The sequence below is a fragment of the Sarcophilus harrisii genome, chromosome 6, assembly GCF_902635505.1.
Source record: "Sarcophilus harrisii chromosome 6, mSarHar1.11, whole genome shotgun sequence".
NCBI lineage: Eukaryota > Metazoa > Chordata > Mammalia > Dasyuromorphia > Dasyuridae > Sarcophilus > Sarcophilus harrisii.
This window is the reverse complement of record NC_045431.1, coordinates 119,168,469-119,193,758: the sequence shown is the minus strand read 5'-3', so window position 1 is coordinate 119,193,758 and position 25,290 is coordinate 119,168,469. Positions and strand designations below refer to the sequence as shown.

Sequence of the window (25,290 nt, the reverse complement as noted above, 5' to 3'; positions counted from 1 at the left end):
TATGTTGTGTAAAATTTCCAAAGGTCCTCCTAATGGTCAAATGCAGAGCTTTCCTTAGATGTGAGTAATCGATCACTTCTTTCTTGTGATTTGAGGGACACCAGAAAGTTTTGCTCACTCCCAAGGAGATCTTTTCACTCAAGTGTCATTTATATAAAATTCCATGGATGTAGATGCATTCCTTTCGGAGTAATACATCCTTCCAGAGTGATCTTTTGAAATATGATACCCATAGAATGAAGATTAACCCACTGAGTCACCACCATCTTATTGTAAATTAATTTTTTTTCAGGTAGTTTTTTTCAGGTAACTTGTTAAAACAAGTTAATGAAGAGAAAGAAAATAATACTGAAAAGGAGCAAGAAAGAGGTTCATAAATTTAGAACAAGAATGATTCATTAGAGATCATTTAGTCCAAAATCATCTCATTTTATGAGTATGAAGGACACTGAAGAAAAGCTTCAAGATTTTGCTATATGGAAGTTCTTTTAAGACACTTTATTAAGATAATGATGATGATGATAAATAATACTGACAACAGGAACTCATTTATATATTGCTTTAAATTTTATAAAGCAACTCCCTTACAACTTTGCCAGATGCATAGTTCAATATATTGTTATTCATTTTATAAATGGTGAAATTAAGATTGAGCTAAATTCTTTCTGACTTTAAAACATTGAAAAGAGCACTGGACTGTGATTCAAGAAACAGATTCTAGTCTTGGCTCTGCTACCAGCCTACATGACCTTGGCCAAGTTATTTAATTGCTGGATCTTTACCTGAAAAATCAGGGATTGGCCTCAGGGAGATCTGAGGGCTTTGTTCACTTTAAGATTCTAATGTAGTGATGATTTGAATGCTATCCTAGTGGCCTGAAAGATTGCCTAGTTTTTCTTATTCACTTCCTTTATTACCAGATAATGATTCAAGCAAGAAAAAAAATATGTTTCTATGAAGGGGAGAGAGACAAAATAAGTTTATATCCATTTCTAACTATGTAGATCTCTCCTCTAGATCATAGAATCCCAAATTCTCAGAGCTAAAAGAGACCCCAGAGATCTTCCATTTTGAACATATTCAAACAGCGTTCCCAACAAATGATCATTCATTCAGTCTCAGCTAAACATTTCAAGTGATAGTAGAGAAACCACAAATTCCATCCCACTTTCAGTCAGCTTAAATTTAGGAAATAGTCTACAGTTAAGCTAAAACCTGCCTCTCTTCCCCTTCTACCCATTGTTCCTAGTTCAGTTCTCTATTACCAATGAGAACAAGTCTGACAGAACATTTTTTTAAAACTCAAAGATAACTGTCATGTCCCCCCAGGTTATCTGTTCTCCAGGTTAAAAACCTAGAGATTTGTTTGTTGTCTTTTTTAACTGATCTAATTTGTCTGTTATGCCTAAAATATAATAATCTGAAACAGAACAAAATGTTTCCCACTGATCAGAGCAGAGTAAATAGGCTCCTATTTGGATACTATGTGTCTGTTCATATAGTCTAAAATTGGATTAGACCTGAAGAGTATTAAAACAATATGGATTAGGGACAAGGACTGGATTTATAGTTTCATTAGGATTATGAATTCCTTCATGAAGAAATACTCTCCTTCAATACAGATCTCTGGAATTTAGAGATGTGCCTATAGTACAGTGAGATTAAGGGATTTACTCAGTCATATTGCCAGCATGTATCAGAGGGAGGACTTGAATTAGTATCTTTCTGGCTTCAATTCCAACTGACTCTCTCTCTCTCTTTCTCTCTCTCTCTCTATGTATTTGCACACACACAGATCTAATGTCTTTATCACCTAGTTGTCCCCAATTCTCTTTTAATTATACCATGCTACCTTTCTGGAGAGCTATGAACTAACTGATATTTTTAGTAGTAGTAGTAGTAGTATTTCTTATTATAGGGTATTTGGAGGGAATAAAAAGCTCACTTTTTCCCCCAAAAAAGGCCTTTTTTAACTACTATCTTTTGCCAGAACTCAATTGTCACTGTGTCAGGTACATTATAGAAGAAAGTAACAACTGTTTTCATAACAAAGAAATGAAATTGGCAGCAAAAATCATAGAAAATAAAAGGGTCTCTTAAATAACAAAAGTAGAGAAGCTGAATCATGTAGGACATTTGAAAAGGTTTTAATCTGAAGAAAGATTCACAAACTAAACCTCAGCTCAGCAGCATAAATTAACTCAAGAAGCCTGGAAGGAGAAGGGAGATGGTCTCAGAGGCTCTTCTGTTGTGAACCAAAGAACCAAAATTTCTCAGGAGATGTGGCAGACAAGGGGAGGAAGAATTTTTTTTTTTTTAATCTAAAAAAAAAATTGTAAAACATATCCAGTTCCCAGTCAGGCAACATAATTTAAGATGGTTATTGACCCCTCCAAGGGAAACTAGTTTCCCTCAGTGTGTGCAGTTGATAAGAAAAGAATTTGGGCCAAATGGTGAAAAAGGTAAATAATTAACCACTTCCTTCAACAAAGGAAGGTAAGCTGAGATTTTCAGGTTGCACCTGAAGAAAAGAAATGTTAAGAGCAGACAGTCTAGAATCTGAGGGTTTTCTCTTCTCTCTCCCAGGCCTGTTGGCTACTTTCCCTTTACTCCAAGCTGAATAGGTCACAAAGCAGGGACCAAAAGGAACCCCTTTCTAATATGCAAAGACATGTTATTTTCTTCAGTTTTTAGTATGTTTGCTCAGCTGCTTCCTGAAAGTGATAGTTTTATATGCCCAGTTCTCCCATTTAGATGATAGGATTTAGATGATAGCCTCCTGGCTAGAGGAGCAGAGATGTTGCAAATAATTAAGAAAGAATAAACTCATATTATCAGCCTGTAGACAATCTGAATTTGGGAGCTGCTTGTGATTAACCATTGGGAACCCTTTCCTGAGGGGTCTTTATAACTAATTCTTAGTGCTAAGTCTGAGCTGTTTTCAACCATGCTAGGAGGAAGGGAAGCATTTCCTTCTCTCTTTCCCTTCTTTTGAGTGCCCCCTCTTTTGTTTCTGAAGGAATTTAGGGTGGAATAAACTAAAAAAAATTACAATACAATGATCAATAGGAGTCCAATAGAGCCCATGAGGGCTTAATCAAATAATATATAATTATTATTTAGCCTTCCTACATCTCATTTTTTTCTTATCTAATTTTTGCATAAAATAAGGGGGCTAGATTAGATGAACTCTAGATCTATAGTTTCTATAGTTTGATCTTAATTATTTTGAATGCTGAACTGTGATCTTTTGGGGAAAGTATATAGGAAACAACTACATTAGAAGGTTTAAGAGAATAAGGAGTGTGAGCTGCTCCAGCTTACTTCCTTTCCTTCAGTCCATGGTATAGGAGAGAGAGGACTGGATAAGGAGTCAGAAAGCCCGATTCTAGACAAGTTTCTGTCACTAACCAATTGCATGACTTGGGGCAAATCAATATTTTTATTGTTCGGTCATTTTCAGTCATGTGCTATTCTTCTTGTTAACATTTGAGATTTTCTTGGCAGAAATACTAGAGCAATTTGCCATTTCCTTCCCCAGCTCATTTTACAAATGAAGAAACTGAGGAAAATGGGATTAAGTAACTTGTCCAGGGTCATAAACTAGTAAGTGACTAGATTTGAACTGATTTCCTGGCTTCAGGCCATTGCAATCTATTTCTGTATCACCTAGCTGCCTATAAATCATTATATTTCTCTTCATTTTCTATGCCTCTCTATTCCTTAGGCATCATAGGATTTAAACTGAAAGAAGCATTATGGAGCTTGGCATAGTACCAAGCACATAGTAAGCATTTAATAAATGTTTATTGCTTATTGACTGAAATACAGTTCATGTAATCCAATCTGTTCATTTTAGAGATAAGGAAATTGAGGCCCAGTGATAAGTGTCTTCCTTTCCATTTACAGAGTTATCATACTATGGTGACTTATCCAAGTCCCATGGATAGAAGAAAATAGCAGGGATAGGATTCAAACCCAAGCCCTCTTTAGATCCATGAACCTATGAAAATTTACTCAAAGTCACATGGATTAAAAGTATAAAGCCAGGATTCAAGCCCAGGGTGTTTCCCAATACCTAAACTGCCTTTGTTTTTCTCATTTGTAAAATAAATGAGTTAGATTACTTACTAGATGAAAATTTCTTCTATTAACATATACTAGTAAAAAAAAAAAATCCTGGGGTTCTTTGATTGACAATGTAGACTTTCAAGACCATATCTTTTAATTCTAAAAACCAGCTCTTTATTTTCAATGCATTTAACAGGGTAACTCCGGAGCATTCCTGAAGGAGTGAAGATAATGTTAGAGGAAGCAGGTTCAGATTCTACTTATCAGAAAATCTCAAGTGATAACTATAACAAAAGTGATGACAATGTTCTGAATGGTAACTGTACAGGAACTTAGAGTAAATTTCTAATAGATCTTTTTTCATTGTTCATATTTTTATTTAAAAGTTTAAGAGACATGGTTTCTATGTAATAAGTATTTTATTAGTAATTCTAACATATTACTAATAAAATGGGTCAGTGACTCTCTCAAATGCCAAAGACCCCTTACTATGTCCTTGGAAGAATGGGTGTTCCTGAGAGTGACAATCAATTCTGAATGGTTACCAAGTAATAACAGAGAATGATTATATGGAGAGGTGTACCTATTTTAATGAGGGTATAGGGGATGAGACTTTGATCATGTCTTACTTCCAAATCATCTAACAAAAGAAAGAATCTACATTTTCCCAGACCTATCTAATTAAACACAATGAGCAGGAATCCACCAATTTACCTAAACTTCTTCAGCCTTGTTGATTAGATCTTAGCTTCCCTTCCAGAGTAAATCCTGTCCAATATTCCTCACAATGGTTGATTTTTCTATGAGCAAGTACAAAAGGGAAAAAATACTGGTCCTATTAAATAACTGGTTATTGAATATGAGATAAATAATTTTTCACAATAACTTTCTATTTTCAAAAAATAGCATACTTTTGTATAGCATAGAGTTTCAAAGAGCACAGAGATACCATACACATATGTGTCTATATATACATATATGCACATGTATTTGTGTGTATGTAAAGATATGTATGCACAGTTGAATATATATGTACATGTGTTTGTGTATATATGCACATATATGTGTGTATATATATATTTCAAAATAGTGTCATTGAAGTACAAAGAGTACTTAGAAATATAAATGAGCAGAAATGAGAGACCAGAGTTTAGATCTCTTCTCAATTTCCTGATTTTAGTGGAAGTTGTTTTTGCTAAGACAGCAACTACTGTTAAGTCTCAGAAGAGATTAAAAATCTTCCATGTCATTTAAAATTTTTCAAAGTATTTTCACATGTGGCATTTCATATGGTAGATAGTTCAGAGAAATTATAGCAATGAAATAATTTTACAAATGAGGAAATTAAGACACAAGAAAGTTGTTACTTGTATAAGATCATGGACCTAGTCATCTCCTATCTACCCAAACATGGTTTCCTGCCTCCTAATCCATTTCTGTTGTTCTTTCTGGGCACCTGGAGCCTCTGCCAGATTTGTGTGACATTGGTATCACGTAGTTATCACTGTCCTAACTTTTTTTATCATGTCTACTTCTTTGAGCTTCAGCAGGATACTAGATGAGTGGGGAAACTCAATATACAGTAGTAGCTTCTATTTTATTGTCCTCAGGTCCAGCATCTATTCGTGGCTTCTGGGAAATAAATAACTCAAGGTTTCAGAAAAAATGAAAAAACTAAAAACAAAACCTCATACACAATGGGCAAAAGGAGGAGAAAGACAGCCCCCCCCCCCCATTTTCCCAAATAGTTCCTTAAGGATGGAAACCTAATGAAGATGGGGATCATATTTTCTCTAAATGATTATTAATTCTATAGGTTTAGGGCTGGAAGAGACCTTAAAAGGCTTCTAGTCTACCTCTTATCATCAGATAAGGTAACTGAGGTCAAGAGGAGCTAAAATGATTGCCTAGTTTCAGAGGTGAATTCAGAGGTGAATCAGAATTCAGACAGATCCTCTAACTCCAATTCCAGGGCTTATTTACTTGTCCTACTAACTCTTCTAACCGAAAATTTTAAAAGAACAATACATGGTCATAGGAAAGAGGGGGATGGAATTAAATAGCTAAAAATCAAGTTGGGAAAAGCATAAATGACTTGATATGTGATGCTGCAATCCTGTGTTTATGCTGATCAAAGATTCCAATGTCAACTGGTTAGATTCCAATATCTCTGTCAACCTCAGTCCCTCCCTGTACCCTGGCAAGGCTGGATGTCATTACAGAGCACTCTGAGTAAGTGAGATATTTTTCCTTATTTTAGATTTATAAATTCAACCTAAATGAGGGGAGCAGTTTATAAGTTAAAGATAAATTATATGGAAAACATCCATTTTCCTGAAGCATATATATGAATTCTAAGAAAGCTTTGGATATAGGTTCTGCATTTAGAGGTAGAAAAATTATTTAAAAGATGATGTTTACAACCTGATTCTTCATGTGATTAAAAAAAAAAAAATGAGTCTTTGTTAGATGGATCTTTTTGTTCTTCTTTTTTTTCCCCTACTGTTTGATTTGTTAAAGGTATGGCTCCTGAACCATGTCAGGCTGGATTATGTTATTCACTGCATTATTAATTCATGATGCTGGTCCCAGATGTTTCATTTTGGGAGGTGCTAGAGATGTAAGTCACACAGTAGGCAATCTAGGCTAGATCAGCACAAATGAGAGAAAATGAAAGCCTTTTTTTCCTCCATTTCCTGTCAAGAAGAACACTTTGTAAGAGAAATTGGTTCATTCATTTCAGAAGATGTTTTGCAGCCTCATTTTCAAATAGCATTTGTTGCTGTAAATACCAATGTCACATATAAATTATAATCCTATATATCATAATGATACTTTCCCTTTCTATGAAGGCATCTTGTATATGTGGATCTTAAAGCCATTAAGGAGAAAATACCAACATTTTAAAATGCAAGATGTACAGACCAAAGGGTTTTAAAATGATATGCCTAAGATGAAGTACCAAAAAAAAATTATGAGAACATCACCAACCCATTATTGCTAATTTTAGATATCCTAATCTAAATAGAACATCATATGCCCTTAGGGCAAAAGAGAAGGATCCATCATCTGTATAGTGTGTTTTGTGTCAGGCCTAACCAGTGTTCTTACATTAAATCTTATGTATATGGAGACATTTCCACCTGCTTTTCTACCTAGTTGTACAGTCAATTGCCTTTATGTTTTATGTTCATTTATAGCATCATTACATATATATATTGTAATGTGTGCATTTGGAAAAACTGAGTGATCTCTCCAAAATAATGATGAAATGTATTTTTGTACCATTTCCTAGCACAGTACCTTGCATATAGTGTATGCTTAATAAATATTTGTTCAGTGTTGAATGAACACACCATGTTCCAAAATGACCTTGATTTTCCCAGCACTCATGTAACTCCTGAAGATTAGTAGACATCTTTGGCAGGTGCTTTAAATTTTTCAGGTCACTGAGTTTGGCTTCCACTTCCTTCTCATCCACTCTAAGTGCAGTAAAGTGGAATTCCATTGGTGATGGTTGTTGTTCAGTAGCTTTTTGGTCCTGTCAGACTCTTGTGTCTCCATGTGGGGTTTTCTTGGCAAAGATACTAAAGTGGTTTACTATTTTCTTCTCCAACTCATTTCAGAGATAAGGAAATTAAAGGGTAAAGTGACTTGCCCAGGACCACACAGTAAGTTTTTGAGACCATATTTGAACTCAATAAGAGTATCCCTAACTCCAGGATGGGCGCTATCTATTTTACCACCTAACTACCCATTCCAATGGTATGCAACTTCAAAAGATTTTGGTTTAGAGGTATAGAGCCTAGGACTTAGGGAATGTTTGGATTTGTGCTTGGCATTGATCCATTCTTGTGACACAAAAAAACAAATAAAAGACTTTTTCTCCTCTTGAAACTAGAGACCTTTAAGAGACAAAATAGTTCACCACATGAAACAAACCATGAATTCAGATATAGTCAGATGATCTGGAGTAATGATAGTAGAAGGAGAGAAGCAATTAGTGTAAGAATTTGGAAGTATCTGGGAAGGGAAGAATTCTAAAGTTAAATTGGTTTCACCTTTATAGAATCTTCAAATTGGAGGAGAAGAGGTTTTCTCATGCCACCTGTCCCTCAGCGGGAGTCCCTATGCAACGTCTTTAGTAAGGGGCAACTCTCGACCTCCTAAGGCAGACCATTCCACTTTGGAAAAATCTTAAGTTTTTCTTCATTTCAATAGCTCTCTTCAATTTCTACTCTTTGCTCCTACTTTTTGCGTTCTGAAGGATGGTAGAATATGGAAGAAATATTATTTGTCTCTCATTTCATGTCTTTCTTTAATCTCCTCTTCTCCAGACTAAACTAAATAGTTCCTTCAAGCAACATGTTTTCCCATTTTGTTTCCTTCTTCTGGATGCTCTTCATTTGGCATTTCCCTTCCTAGAATGTGGCACCCAGAACAAAATGATGGCTTGTTATCTGATCAGAGTATCTCTTAATGCAGGCTATGCAGGCTATGCATATATGAACTTTTGGGGAAGCTATATTACACTATTAACACATTGAATTTATCACCAAATAAAATAGCCAAATGATTTTCACATGAAGCCTCATTTATGCCATCTTACTTAGTAAGTACCCCAAATATTCAATTTTATATATTAAATTGTATTTTATTAGATTCATCCCAACAGTTGAATCTTTTGAGATTTTGACCAGGAGTCAAGAAGATTTGAGTTCAAATCTTAACTTAGTTGCTAGCTATGTGACAATAGGCAAATCACTTAGCTTCACTTAACTTCAATTTTGTTACCTGAAAAATATGATACAGTACCAAACTTCTCAGGGTTGTTGTAAGGATCAAATGAAATAACATTTGTAAAAGGTAATATTTGTAAAGCATTTTTCCAAACTTTAAAACACTTTATAATTGCTAGTTGGTCTTTGTACTCTATTACCTGAAAATTTGGTAAATAAACTAAATGTATGTCTTCAGTACAATCACTGAAAAAAACAATATAAACTAAGGACATATCATTAGTGGATTCCAATAGAGATTGCCATCTAAATTGATAGTAACCCACTAGTGACTCTACTCAGTCTATATATTCAAAATATTAATAATTCATCTAAATGTATTATCATCTGGCTCATATTTCTCTATGTTATCTACAAGGATTATAATAGACTTTATCAAATTATTTGCCAGTATTTAGTTACACTATTATTCCTCCAATTTTCCCGTTTTCTTACGAAAAACTAATGTTACTCTATTATGGCTTGTTTTTGAGGAACATCTGTAGTGATGATTATTTTTCTTTTCTAAGTACTCACAAACAAGTTTTTTGATAACACACTATAAAATTTTTGCCAGGAATCAAGTTAAACGCATAAGTAAACACAGACAAGCGTCTCCATTAATTTTTTCTTTGGGAAAGTTGAGGTGACACTTGCCCTTCCTTCCCCTTTCTCTACAACTTGACTCTAGTTAAACAATCACATCTAAGAGTTACACAAAAAAACTGAATTAGTCAATTCAGCAGTAAATTAATGAGTTGATTCTATAGGAGAGAAATCCATCAAGCTATCAGTTTGACAGACTTAAAAACGGGAAATTCTGAATTGTATATGATTTTTCAAAAAGAAAGGTATGGGTGTGTGTTTGTGTAATTTAACAAAAGTGCAACAAAATTGTTTTATTTTGTCCCTTTCTGTACTTTTAAAAATTATTTTTCTGTATAAAATTTTATTTATTCAATTCTTACTTGTACAACTCAGTCAAGAAGTACTTACTGAACTCTTACTGTTTGTCAGGCACTGTGCTAAATGCCAAGATACAAAAAAAAAAAAAAAAAAAAAAAAGCAAAAGGCAGCCTCTGCTCTCAAGGAGCTCACAATCTATTGAGGGAGACAACATGCAAACAACAAACAAGATTATATTATAGATTATTGATGATCTCAAGTGGGAGGCACTAAAATTAAGGGGGAATCAAAGAAAGTCTTATTGTAGAAAATGTGATGTTAACTGGGATTTGAAGGAAATGAGGGAAAATAAAGAAGGATATGTGGATGAGAACAGAAAGAATTCCAAGCATCAGGGACAGCCAATGAAAATATTCCTAATTGGGAGGTGGAGTTTCTTGTTTAAGGAACAGCAGGGAGGTCTGTGTAACTGGGTCAGAATACTAGAAAGATAGAAAGGAGTTAGGTTGTGAAGAGCTTTTGATGCTAAATAGAAGATTTTATATTTGATACTGGAGGGGAAAAGGAACTACAGGAGTTTATTGAATGGAGGGAAAGAGTGATATATGTATGGAATGATCAGATCTATACTTTAGGAAGATTAATTTAGGATCTAAACTTTAGGAAGATAGACTGGAATGGGAAGAGATTTGAGATATGGAGACCAAGCAGAAGGCTGTTATAATAGTCCAGGCATGTGGTAAGGATAACCTGTATGAAGGTGGTATAGAGAAAAGAGGAAGATGTACACAAGAGATGTTACAGAAAAGTAAATCCTTGAGAATTTGAAATGGAGAGTGGGGGCAAGGAGTGGCGGAACAGAGTAGTGAGAGAGTAAAAAATTGAGGATGACACCTAAGTTTGCAGCCTGAGTCACTGGGAGAGTTGTGGTAGCCTTGGCAGTAAAGGGGTAGGGGTTTTGGCAGAAGGAGTTTGGAGAGAAAGCCAAAGAGTTTAATTTGGAGCATGGAGAGTTTAAGTCTACAAGATGTTCAACATGCAATTGGAGATGTGATTCTGGGGTTAAATTATATAAATAGATCTGTGAATCAGGATCATAGATAATTGAATTCATGATTTTGAAATCACCAAATAAAATAATATAGAAGAAGAAGAGAAGAGGACTCAGAACAACACTCACCATTATCCAACATAGGATACTAATTGGTCCTCTGCCCAACTTTACATTATTTATTCCCTCTCCCAAACTTTGATTTCATTCTATACCTATAATTATTTTATATATAGCACTGGGCTAGAAACTGGAGAAGGCATAAGACACAGTTCCTGCCTTCATGGAGTTTCCAGTCTAGTAAATAAAAGCCACACAGGGACACAATGGTATAATGGAATGAGCTCTTTATTTGAAGTCAAAAGACCTGAGCTCAAATCCTCTCTCTTCAAATTACTCTAATTTGCCACTGGACAGGTCTATTTATTAGGTTCTCAGTTTCTTCATTTATATAATGAGAGGGTTGGATTATATGTTTTCTAAAGTACTTGATATTGCCCAAAGAGTCAGAAAAGTAAGAAGATGGGAATATCTCTTTATTTCAAGGGTTCTGAAAATTAGATAGCCATCTACTTTGCTTTGTGCTCTTGACACATTAAAGGAAGGAATAACATTAGGACATTTTTCATTCTTATGGTAAGATAATAGTTAATTCATAGAAAACATGCAGTATAATAATCAATTTCCTTGTTTTTTTTCCAATAACTTGTTTAATGATATTACCCTAAATGTAACATACATGTGGAAAGCTAATCAGCTGTTTTATTTCATAAGAATAAAATAGAATGAGGGGCTGAACCTGTGATTTCAGTGATTCACAGAAATCCTGGATGAGGAAAGTCCTTTAACTATGTAGGTTAGCACCTTCTTTGTACCTTAAGTGGCACATAATTATATGCTATCATCAATTCTCAACTGATTCTTAATATAATTTTAAGTAGGCATTATCCTGGTCTCCTCACTTTCCCTGACCCCACATACCTAATCAATTGTCAGGTCTTGACATTTTCACATTCACATCTCTTATCCTGCCCTTTCTCTCCACTTTCACAGCTTCCACCATATTTCAGGCTCTTATAACCTTTCACCTCCATTATTGCAAAAATTTAGTCTCCTTGCTTTAAGTCTTTCCCCATTCTAGTCCATACTGCTGCCCATGTCCTCAATAAATGATAATAGTTCCTACCCATTCTAGAATAAAATATAAACTCCTCTGTTTAGTCTATGAAGATGTATGCTATCTGACATAAACCAATCTTTCCAGTCTCATTGAATATCTCTCCCTTTCTTATATTCTGCAATCCAGCAACACTAGCCTTCTCTCTGTTCCTCACCCCTCACAGTCCATTATTTAGGCTGTCTTCTATACCTGATCTTCCACTCATATCCAAATGTTTGTAGCTTATTCCTGCTGCCCCTTAAAAAAAATTAAATTAGAAATAGTGCTGTCAGTCTAATAACTGCTAAGATTTCTCAGATTATTTATTGTGGGAATGGAAATATAGTCTTAGGAACCTAATAAAAATAACCCACATTATATAACATTTTATAATTTGGTTTTTTAAATAACTTTATTATTTATGAAGACATTTGCTTCCAACAACTCTGAAAGGTAGGTAAGTGCAAATATTATTGCAAAGGGGGGGAGTTGATCTTGGAAGCCGCTGATCAATTTTATAAATCCACCACCATAAATTCAATGTGATTACATGGTGTGGCCCTCATGGCTGATGTCTGAAAAACACCTCCCCTGCAGGGAGACATGCACTCAGACCTGTTGAAAGGACAAAAACAACTTCAGTGATTGGTTCTCAGAGCCAAAAGACAATATAAGTAGTGAGAGTGATAAACACTCAGACTACCCCATTCACCCTACCCATTTTACAAAACAAGAACAGTCTCAAGAAGGTTAAATGATTTGATTATGATCACACATATGAACAATTCAAATCCATTGCCTTTTCCAGGTAAGCCTCGGAAACAGGTTTTGTGCCTATTTGACTAAAAGTTTTTAAGAATGAACAATAAAAACCCAACTCTATTCCAGAGAGAAAAGTATTTCCTTGAATGTTCATTTCATTGTGATCTATCACTTGTCTCTTAACTTTGACAAGTATATTAAATCTGAGTTCCAGCCCTTCTCCAAGTTGCCAAGTTTCACCCTGTGTCTTCCTAGTTTGTTCCAATGGTTCAGATGAAACTAACAGATTTAAAAAAAAAAAAAATAAAAGAAAGAAAGAAAAGAAACTCCTCTTGCCAAGCTTTGTTTGCAAAATCTTTTATGTTACATTACTAATTCAATAATGTGATGACGGCAATGGGCTGGGCAAGCTGTTTCTGGAAGGTTGCTCTCTTTCATCAGGTACTCTGCCTGGAGCTCCCTGCCTGGGGTCAGTGAAAGTCAGTGTTTCCGTAAGAAACAATTCTCAGGGGAAAAGGTCACTGGGAGGTAGGCTAGTTCCACCTTTCAGAAGTAACTTGTCAGGTTATAAGTACAAAACATAATAAGTACCATGTAAAACAATAGAAGATGGTCCTTTCTTTCAAGATTTCTTTATAGACAATAAAATTACATAACAACACTGAAATTCCTTGCAAGCAAAGCAACACAAAACAAAATAAAAAACTTCAACCCCCTCCCCCATACATGTTTTACAGCATCTGTCACTTAGGGTACTTAATATATAGGGTATTTGAAATGTCTTAGCCATTTTTTAAGCTTAAAGCTGTTCACACTATTAAAACTTATAATAAATTTTAGAATATCCAATATATGGATCATGCCCAAAACAAGAAGATGCATGGCATATTAGAGAAGGCCTCTCATTTGGAGTCAGAAAGACCCACCTTCAAATTTCACCTCATGTGCTTACTATGTGATCCTCTACAAAGTTATTTCCACTATGCCAGGGTGTCTCTTAGATAAAATGTAGTTGCCTTTTTATTTTTTATAACACTAAATTTGCTCAATTAAGTTGGGACCTCAATTCAAGGCCCAGAATTTATGTCTTCATAATACTTCAAGTATCTCTACTCCTGAAAAAAAAAAATACAGATTGTAAACCCTTTAGAAGATGGCTTCTGGGAATTGCTATGGCTAAAAGAATTTATCCTGTTCTGACCAACCTTCCAATATTGAGTATCCCCACATCAAGGTAATATGGCGTAGTAGACAGAAGACCTGATCTTGCATCAGAATACTGTATGATTTAAGTCACTTGACCTTGCTCAGCCTCAACTCTTCTCATCTGTGAGATAGAGATAATATTAACATCTGCTTCCCAGGGTCCTTAGAAGAATCAAATGAGGTATAATACAAAGTGTCCCCAAAGTCTCAGCATAGTTTTGCTCTTGTTTAAGTCCACAAGCATTTTTTAAGACTTACTATGTACTGGGGATACAGAGTAAAGTACTTTTTAAACATTAAAGAACTATATAAATGATAATTTTTGCTGAACCTGTCCTTAAACAATGGAAATGCAATCATTATCAGTTTGGAACTTAAAGACTTTCCAGCTTGGGAGGATTTGCTGGAATGTGTACAATTCAGGGTCTTTTCTACTTTACAACAAAGCATCTGAGAAAGCCTCCAATGAAGATGAACTTGAAAATCAAATAAGTCAAGACCATCAATGGTGTTGAAGAGGATTATCTGAAGTAAGGTTTAATAAGGCCATTTTCTTACTTACTTGAATTTAGGATTTATAACAGCCCTAGGTGTTGCTACCTTTGCAGCTCGCCAAGAATCTTCTAGGGATACAATGAATGGGACTTGGAATACCTGAGTTTGAATGTTTCCTCGGATACTAGTTGTATGAGTCTCTGGGCAAATCAGGTCAAAAAGCATTTTTTTCCCAAATCAATAAGTATTTACAAAAGTGCCTACTAGGTGGCAGGTACTGTGCTAAGTAAGTATCTGCTATACAAAGAAAAGCAAAAATAATCCCTCAATTCAGAAAGCCTAGAATCTGATTTGAATCTATTGGAACTCACTTAAGCTCTCCTGTTTCCTTATGTGAGTTACAATGGGCAAGTGACAACCTTTTTTAAGACTCAGTTTCCTCATCTTTAAAATGGAAACAATAATAGCACCCATTTTGTAAGGTTGTTGTAAGGATCAAATGAAATGATCTTTGTAAAACACTAAAAATGTTGGCTGTTAATTACTAGGATCACTACTGGACTTCTATCATTGCATCTGCATCTACAAAGATACCTTATTTTATTGAACTTTGCCTTATTGAACTTCATAGATAATTGCATTTTTTACAAGTTGAAAGTTTTGGCTTTCTCTTGTCTATTGGTGCCATTTTTTTTTCCAACAACACATTGTGTCTTTAGATCAAATTTTGGTAATTCTCATAATATTTCAAACTTTTTTCATTATTACTATGGTAATCTTTTTTGGTGATCTGTGATCAGTGATCTTTGATGTTACTACTGTAATTGTTTTGGGACACCAGAAACTTTATCTACATAAGGTAAATTTAATAATAAATGTTGTGTGTGTTCTGATTGCTCCCACCCACCAGCCTTCCTATTTCTCTCCCTTTCCTTGGGCTTTCCTGAGATATAACTATTGAAATTAGGCCAATTAACAGCCCTTGAATGACCCTTAAATATTCAAGTAAAAGGAAGAGTCAATTGATGTGACAAATTTCATTAGTGTCTTGCTTTAAGAAATTGCCTCACAAAGAATTGGAAATTGAGTGGATGCCTATAAGTTGGGCAATGGTTGAATAAGTTATGGCATATAGATGTAATGGAATTTTATTGTTCTATAAGAAATGATGAGCAGACTGATTTCAGAAAAATCTGAGAAGATATGAACTGATACTGAGTGAAGTGAGCAGTACCAGAACATTGTACATAAAAATAGCAAGATTATGTGATCATCAATGATGATAAGCTTAGCTCTTCTTAGCAATGTGGTGATCCAAGAAAATTCTAATAGCCTTGCGAAGGAAAATACAGTCTGCATCCAGAGAAAGAACTACAGAGACTGAAAATATATAGAAACATAGCATTTTCACCTTTTTTTTATTTGCTTTTTCTTTCTTGTGTTTTTTTTTTCCTTATTGATCTGATTTTTCTTGCCCCACATGACAAATAAGGAAATATGTTTAAAAGTATTATATATGTAAAACCTGTATCAGATTGCTTAATGTCCTGGAGAGAGGGTGTGAAGGAGGAAGGGAGAAAAAATTTGGAATACAAAATCTTACAAAATGAATGTTGAAGAGCAGCTAGTTAGTGCAGAGGATAGAGCACTGACCCTGGAGTTAAGCCGATTTAAGTTTAAATCCAGCCTCAGATATTTAACACTTAATAGCTGTGTGACTCTGGGCAAGTCATAGTTTTTCACCAAAAAAACAAACAAAACAAAAATGAATGTTGAAAACTATCTTTATATGAATGTGGAAAAAATAAAATACCATTTAGGGTAAAAAATGTATGCACACAATTTATAGGTTCAAACATTTTTTTAAGTTAAAACAATCAACAAAACAATACATTAAAGCCTATTTGTAGATGAGAAAAAGAAAAGAAAAGAAATAGTCCTCATCATCCTAACCTTCAGTAATCACCACCCTGGTTTGGTCAGTAGCCTTCAACATTGAAATAAAACTCTACCAGCAAAAAGATTTCAACTTGCTGAAGGCTCATATGATGGTTACCATATTTTAGCAATAAAGTATTTTTTATTAAGATATGTATATTGGAGTTTTAAAATATATAATCATATTGCACACTTAATAGACTACACATAGGATAAACATAACTTTTACATGTACTTGGAAACTCAGAAAATTTGTGACTCACTTTATTGCAATGTTCACTTTATTGAAATGGTTTGGAACTTAACCTGAAATATCTCTGAGGTATGCCTGTATGTAGTCATCCTTGTTTTGTATTAACAGAATTACCTTGAAGATTTACTTGTGCTTGTTTTGGGTTACACGTCCAATTTTTCAAGGTAATTTTGGATTCTAATTGGATTCTAATTCTAATTTAAAATCTCTGAAAGGTCAAGGAGTGATTTTCTGACTAGCTTGTGGATCAACTTGAACTTTGGAAGCAGTGATTGCTGGTGACTTATAAGATTTAGCTTTACCTTCCCAGGAATTGGTTAGATATGTTTTGTTAAAATTGTTTGGCTCTGATTCTAACCTGCCTTTCCAGATTGTCTTCCCCCACCCCCACCCCCATCCCCATCTCATCTCTAAACTTAATGATTGTTTCTTCTGGTTAATTATCTATAATGTTAACATAATAAACATATATATGCATATCAATAAACATATACATATCAACAAAATAAACACATACACATATATGAGACCCCATTACAACCTTTAAAGGCAACATTTGTGTTATTTCAGGTTGTCTTAAGGAATCCCGCCTTTCTTTGGTAACCAATTCATCATTCACTCCTTTTCATAATTCAGAACATTTTAGAAATATTCTGTAAACTAGGTTGAACTGAGTGCTTTTTTATTTTTTTCTTAGATAAAAAGATATTGAAATACTGTTTTTTTTTCACTTACCTATATGCAGGTGTAAGAATAAGAGGTTGGGAATGGGAAATATATAATTTATCCAAGTATCTGAAGCGTAATTACACAGAAAAGAAATTATTTGGCCCTAGAAGGTAGAACTAGGAACAGAGTTTAACAATTGGAAATATTTAGGATTGAGTTTATTGGGGTGGGTGGTTAACAATTAGAGCTATCAACCAACCAATCAATCAGTGAATATTTATTAAGTGCCTATTATATATCAAATATTGTGAAAGATATTGGAGATTTAAGGATTAAAAAAAAAAAATCCCATACCACAAAGAGTTTATCTTCTAAGGAGAGAGTTTTCCACAAAGGAATATAAGTATTTATTAATTATCTCCTAGATTCCAGATTCTGTGCTAACACTTAATAAATACTATCCTACCTGTCCTCAGAACAACCATAGGAGGTATCTACTACTATTATCATTCCCATTTAAAACTGAGGAAACAGAAGTGAAATCATTTGCTTAGGTCCCACAGCTCATATCTGAAGTCAGATTTGAACTTGTGTCTTCTCGATGCAGATCCAGCCATATTAGTTTTTACCACCCAACCACCTTTTTAATAACATATAGTATGTAATATGTATGTATTTATGCAATAAAATAAAACTTTTAATTCATTTCAATAATATTTCAGCATTTTCAAAATAAAGATATAATTCTTCCATAGGAATGGGTTGTCTTAGAAAGTAGTGAGATGGGGGCAGCTAGGGTGATGCAGTGGATAGAGCACCAGCCCTGAAGTCAGAAGGACCTGAGTTCAAATCTGGCCTCAGGCACTTAACACTTCCTATCTGTGTGAGCCTGAGCAAGTCACAATTGCTTCAGGGTAAAAAGAAAGAAAGAAAGTAGTGGGATGTCCCTCAATGGAGATCTTCCAGCAAAGTCTAGAAAATCATTTTTTAGGCTTATAGTAGATGGAAGTCTCTTTTAGTTACAAGTCAGACTAGATGGTCACTCTGGTCTCTTTCCACTCTGTGCAAGTGAATGGATATAAAGCTGATACTGTAAGTATATGGCAGCAACCAGTTACTGACCTCTGATTCTCCCCTCCTCCCCCGTTTGTTTGGTATTGGTGGTTGCTACGTTGTAATGGTGAGATGCTCAGTATTTCAGGGTGAAAAAAAAAAAAAAAAGAAAAAGCATCTTAGATATAAACAGACTTGAAGCATATTAAAAAGAATAACTTGTAGACCAGAAGCCATTAAGCACATGAATGACAATTAAAAATAAAGAATAAAAAAAAAACCTAAGATGTACTGTTCAAATAGTAAAAGGACATAGGGATAACAAATGGACAAAGTGTTTCTCTTAAACATAAAATAACATGTTGGGTTCCTGAGGCTATCTGCTGCCTCCTTAAGGTAAAACTTACTGCTCAATTATGAGTGAGGGCATTTTATATTATGAATATATAGTATGTACTGTGCTATGTACAAAAAGCAAAGTAGCACCTGCCCTGAAGGAGCTTATGTTCTAATAGAAGAAGACAACTCATATGGGGAATGATGTACAGCAAAAGTATTTTGGTCAGGAATGGCACAGAAATGGTAATTTAAAGACATGGGGCATTGGATTGCTATGCTTTTTCCAGAAATGGTAAAACTAATTGATTGTTCCCAGAAATAGAGGTGGAAAGCAAAATGTAGGTTTGGAGGAGGTGAGACTAGAGCTGAGATTTGAGACATGCTACTTACTGTAATTATTGCCAGTCAGAAGTACAGGTTAAAAACAAAATTCTGGGTCAGAGATTGAGACAGGAAACATAGCAGCATAGTATCCATGTAGATGGCCAAGAAGCAGCATTTTCATGGATTTGGATAGGGCTAGTTATGGTGAATCTGATGTGGGAAAGATTCCTCTCTAGATTCCCACCCCCTCTTAGTTAATAATGTAAATCACCCTTTAACTCACAAATCCTGGTCCCTTTGAATTCCAATAGAAGATCCTGACCTGTCCCAGTCCCACCCGAATCTGAGCAGCTTTGGGGCTACACCCAAAAGCCCCTTGCGTTAAGTCTCCTATTATAAAAGGGCCAAGCTGGGAACCCCTCTTTGCAGAGATTCCAAACATGCTAGCCATGTGAGGACCCTCTGTCCACTGGACCCTCTGTCCAGTGCCCTTCTTATCTCTACCTTTGCCTATACTTTAAACCTTGCTTACCCAATAATAAACCTCTTTTATCAATCTAGCTCTCGGGCCAATAAATGCTTTTATTAGGGATTCACGCTGCTACTAGACCTCATTTACCGCCATATCCTTGCGCCGAATCCAAGGGGGTTGCAGGGGAGCTTTGCTTGACTCCCTGTACCCTAAACCTGCCACTAAGCCTCAACTAAACCCTAATTTCATTTAGGTACCCAAATCTAGACTTCAACAAATCCTCACCATTGTAGCTTAGGGACATGATACAATTTGTATTGCTTACCCCCCAAATCATTGTAAAATGTAAAATAGTATATAAATGTTAGGGTTTATGTCAATAATTCACATATCAATGAATTTTAAAAGTATCTCTGGAATCACATTTGTTATAGGATTTTATAAGAATTTGGTATATCATGAAAGTCATCTTTGTGCAAGGAGAACCTTCAAATTTGTATTTTATTCTAATAAGTCAAATAATTTCTTGAAGTAAAAAAACAACAACTACAGTCTGATCTTATAGACCCTTCTCAATTAATAGAGTGTTTAAAAAGTATGTTGGTATAGATTGTTTTCAAAACTTTTGAGAAGATGCCTATTTTCTTCCTTTTTCATCAAAGGGGCCTTTGATGATATATAGGCCATTCTTATAAAGATTTTCTGGTTAATAATAAAGCAAGTAGTAAGTTTATAGTTGCTGATATAATTTTAGTTATCTACATATACATGCATACATATATCCATATATACTATGTATATATACATAAATACATGTATTTTTATATATAAATAAAACACTGATCTGTTCCACTTTTGGAATCTTCCCCTCTTTAAGGTAGCTTGAGAATTCCTTTCTGACCAGCTTTATAATTATTTTTCCTCCAGCATGAATTTCTTCTGTAAGGTTTCAATCCTTACTTCATCTTTGTATTCACTATTGCTATTGGAGGTTCAAATGTGGAGATTTCACCATTATTTCTGGTAAGAGATTGTATACACACATATGTACATGTGTGTGTATAAAAACACTACAAGATCCTCTAACATTTGTCATTCTCCTGGTTTCATCTACAAATGCACTTAGGCTAATCAAAAGAGATTAGAAGCCAAGCTCTCTGTAGCTTATTTCCTCTTCAAATGTTCAATAAAGTGACACTTCTCATAAATTTTGTTATCCTTTTCCATACCATTTTACAAACAAATCTGTGCTCCAAATTAATATCCCTAAGTCTTTCCTCTTAGTCAAAGAGACATTTGTACATTAGATTAAACTGAGCATCTTTAGCAATGTCAATTGCAGCTAATTTTTTATTCAGTCATTTTTCAGTTGTATCCAGGTCTTTGTAAATCCCATTTGGGGTCTTCCTATTAAAGATAATGGAATGATTTGCTTTATTCTTCAGATCATTTTACAGATGAAGAATTGAGACAAACAGGGCTAACTGACTTGCACAGGGTTATACAGTTTGTGTCAGAGGCCATATCTGAAGATGTCTGCAGATCGTTGTCCTTGTTTTCATCCATTTCTTTCTTTCTTTCTTTTTTAATAGTTTAGCTCTATAAGTCACATAAAAGCATTATATGAAATCATACAGTGTCTTCTCAGCTTTATCTTTCTTCTAATTTACTATTTACTTTGGTTTTTGTTCTAGTTTATGACTTAACTGCAAATAGAAGGCTAATTCTGAAACACCTGCTCTTTCTCTGCTCTGAAGTAGTCCAATAAGAGAGCCAATTTCACTTTTATTTTGTAATGACATGCAGTATTTTTCTGTCTCAGTGCCCTTTCTTAAATATTCTTTCTTAAATATTCCTGAAATTGAGATGTGATGTTTCTGCACACTTTAGAACTAAATCTTAATTCAGATAAGACCAGGGGATCTGTGAACTTGAATGAGGAAAAAAAATTACACTTTTTTACTAATTTATAAACTAATTTTAGTATTTCTTTTAATTATGTGGTAGATTTTTAAATTAATGGATTTAGGGTATATAAGTTACTGAACCTCTGGGGTGGGTTATTTTTTTTAATCCTCTTTCCCCAACTCTTCTTAAAAATCTCTACCAGTCTGCTAAGAATGGCCCTTACATAAGCATTCATAGTTGTTTTCCTTTATTGTTAGCAAAAAGGTTTTTAACAAAGCAAGAACTTATCTAGAGGATCATTCTGATAAGTAAATGTAAAGACTTTCTACCTAATTAGAATTGGCAATAAAACACACAATTCTTCATTTGTCTAGATGTGATAGGGGAAAAGAGCAGCAAGCACCTTCCCCCTCCTCACACAAATTAAAGAAAATAATGTTAGCAAACTATTACAAACTATAGAAGATTTCATTCTCATCATTAGTTATTTTAACAAGCAATATATACTTAAAATAGTAACTACAAAAGTTGTGGCAAACACATTAGTCCTCATTTGGCATTAGCAGTCAAAATAAATAATTCAAAGATTCACCTGTTGTCTTGGAACTTATCAGATTTGAGCTAACTAATAAAAATGGGTCTGTTTGTTACAAAATTCACATAAATATTCAGGCCTTATTTAATGACTACTAAATTCAGTTATCTTTTAAAAAGAAGCAAATGTCCTGTCCAAATGAGAATTCATCATCTTTCTCCTATACTACCCACCCATCTTAACTTCTCGATTTCTATAAAGGGTACCATCTATCCTTCAAGTCAGTCATGTTTGCAACCTTTACTCATGACTGTCCTTTAGTCTATCAAATCACTATCATCTTCCCTTAGTCTGCCTATCAAACAAACATCTTTGACCTCTGCTCTCTTCTCTCCATTTACAAGCTAACACCCTAATTCAAATATTTATTACCTCTCATTTATCTCATTGCATTAGACTCATAATTGGTCTCCCCCACCTCTCACCGGATTTTTCAATCCATTTGCTACATAGCCACCAAATTGATAGTCTCAAAGCATCTGCATGTTTCATGACACACCAGGAACTAGAACCTCCTGGCCATTTCTAAACCTTGTCACCTGCACTCTGGCCAGCATCTTCATCTCTCTCCCAAAAGAATTCAGCCTCCTATCCCTGGCAAGCAGAGTTCTGACCTGGATCAGAATCACACCATCATACTACTTTCCCAGGTATTTCAAAATGTGCTGCCTGTTGGAATCCTTACAAAGTGTTAAGTCATTAGAATTGATAGAGAAAATAATTATCTAATTTAGCATGGTTCAGTATGATTGATCTGATCCTAAAAGGAGATGTTATGGGCCAGAACTTAAAACAAGGTACTAAGTGGAATTGAGGAGACAATGTTTAAATCTAGTTTAGAATTGATTTAATCCTACAACAAATAATGGTTTCCTAATGATATAATAATTGGTATACACTCAGTGTACAGCATATAAGCAAGAAGCTCTCAGAGCCAGACACAGAAGCCCACTCTCAGAGGCGGAGACAGATTCATTCCTTATTCCACCTTTGTGCTGGCTGGAGACATTTGGAGGGAGGTAGGGGCTGAAGCGCAAGACTTTGAAGGACACAATAAAGGACTGGATTTTAACTCCTGGCTAAATTTGAAGTGATTATTACTTTGAACTGAAACTAAGGCTGCCTCCAGAAAGCCTCCCCAAGAAACCTGCTCCCAGAGAACCATTATATTATACAAAAGAAGAGAACACTATAGCTGCCCATTGCATGTCCCTATTCCATTTATGTCTAGTCTTTCCTCATGAGAATATAAGCTTCTTGAGGACATAGACCAGCTTGATTGCTTTCATTAGTTTTCCCAGTTTGGGGCAGTAGTATGGGACTTGAGAGTCCAGAACACTAGAATGCTTCAGATACTAAGAATAGTATGATGGAGATAACAAGAGCACCTACCTCCCAGTGTGGTCATAAGGGAAAAATGAAAATAATACATGTAAGGAGTTTTGTAAACATTAAAGCATTATTAGAAGCAAGCTAGCACTATGCCTGGAGTATCATAAAGGCCAAATAAACATTCTTTTCCCTTCTATTGTTCAAGAAGAGTCAGTGTTTTTAGGATAAATATACATAACCTTTAGAATAAAATAGAACAACCCCAGTTTGGTATTTAAGGGCTTTTAAAATCTGATTCCTGCCTTTCTAGACTTCGCACATTATTTCCCCTCACAAACTACATTTTAGTCAAATTGACCTGCTTTCTCTTCCTAAAACACAACATTCCATCTCATGTCTCCTTACCTTTGCACAAGTTGGCCCTCTTTCAATCCCCTTTTATTCTTAAAAGCTCACAGCTCTCTCTATTCAAGGGCCACCTCCCGCAAGGCTCTTCCTGATTCTTCCAGTTGTTATTGTTCTTTCCTCCTCCCTAATCCAGTAAATACTTTGAATTTATTTTGTTTTGTTTTGATTTATCCAGGAAATATATGTTCAGTCCCACTCCCTCCAGAGGGGAGGAATTACTTCACTTTTATTTTTTATCCCTAGTAAATGCTTGACCCTTATTAGGTACTTTATAATTTTTTTTTTTGTTGTTAAATTAAATATGAAAAATTAGATTAGTACACATGGATGTCTGAAATCCCTTTCAGCCCTGAATCTAAGATCCAAAACTTTATTTTCCAATACTGTTTTTTGCCTGCTCCTTTATGCCCACTTTTGCCTTGGGATCTCCAAATACCAAAATAAGTTTTAACTTTAATTAGTGGCTCTTTTGAAGGTGTACATAGAATTTCTGTTTTCTTCATTCTTCATGTGTTTATTCTGTTCACATATTCTTCATTTGGCTGTCATTGTTGGGCAAGATGACAAATGCTTGCTATGAAATATTGTTAGTATGAAATATTGCCTTTCGGTGTTCAATAAAACCAATTCTGCCAAACCCTTTATTCATCTCTCTCCAAAGAACACCTGAGACATGGGGAAGTTTGGTGTGGGTGTGGGTGGGTGTGGGTAGGTAGGTAGGGTGGGTTATAGTGAAAATGGTCAAATGGTTGTGGTTTGGTTCCCATAGCAATATGTCACTTGGTTGGTTTGGGGCAGAAGTGAGAGAGACACAAAAAGAGACAGAGAGAGAGACAAGAGACAGAGAGAAGGGAAAGGAAAGAAGATGAGAATGATACCATTTTTAGAATATGCACAAATATAAATTTGTCAGTCCCTTAAACCTTGGTGCACATTTTCGTTAATATGCCTTACTACTTTCTTCCATATACTTAAACAGTTTAGATTCTATTAAAAAACAAATCCCATTGAACTGTAAGAAAAATGTTTGTTGTTGGAACTTGACTAACCCTTGGAAAAATTGCAGATTTTGCTTTTAAATATTTTTATCTTGATTAGTGCATAATTTTAAACTTGTCCCATGTTCTTACAAATTTAACTTTTCCTGGGTAAAAACTTCATCTGATTCAAATCTTTTGTAACAGAAATTTAAAATAGAGTAAATGCAATTATGTGTTTAGAAAAGAAACATATAAAAAACAAAGAATAGTCTACAAATTAAAAAATATTTTAATAAAGACACATGAGGACTTTAATCTGTATTATTATATTATATCAAAATGAATGTGTGAAGAGTACACGTAACTCACTGTAATCAAATGTCTCTTTAACCTTTCTTTACAAATCAGATTTCATCTAGATATATTCAAAAGTAGAAGACTGAGAATTTTGAGAATTTGGGTGGGGTCAAACTTGTCATGTCATAAGTACAGGAACTCTTGGTATGGACACTCCCTCTACCAATACAGATAATCAACCTTTTTTAGAAAGTTGCCTGGGGCATTAAAAGGTAGCATCTCTCCTTACATGTC

At 34.7% G+C, this 25,290-nt stretch overlaps 1 protein-coding gene across 2 annotated transcripts in view; it reads left to right on the top strand.

Moving 5' to 3' along the window:
* SORBS2 (sorbin and SH3 domain containing 2) overlaps positions 1-25,290 on the top strand; it is a 423,285-nt gene that overhangs the window by 130,789 nt on the left and 267,206 nt on the right. Inside the window, exon 1 of one of the 2 annotated variants that reach the window (XM_031943204.1) lies at positions 6,233-6,303. The exons of the other annotated variant lie outside the window; for it this stretch is intronic. The gene's annotated coding sequence lies outside the window, so the exon portion shown is untranslated. Of the gene's footprint in view, positions 1-6,232; positions 6,304-25,290 lie in introns of those variants that run through there. 2 annotated transcript variants of the gene reach the window in all.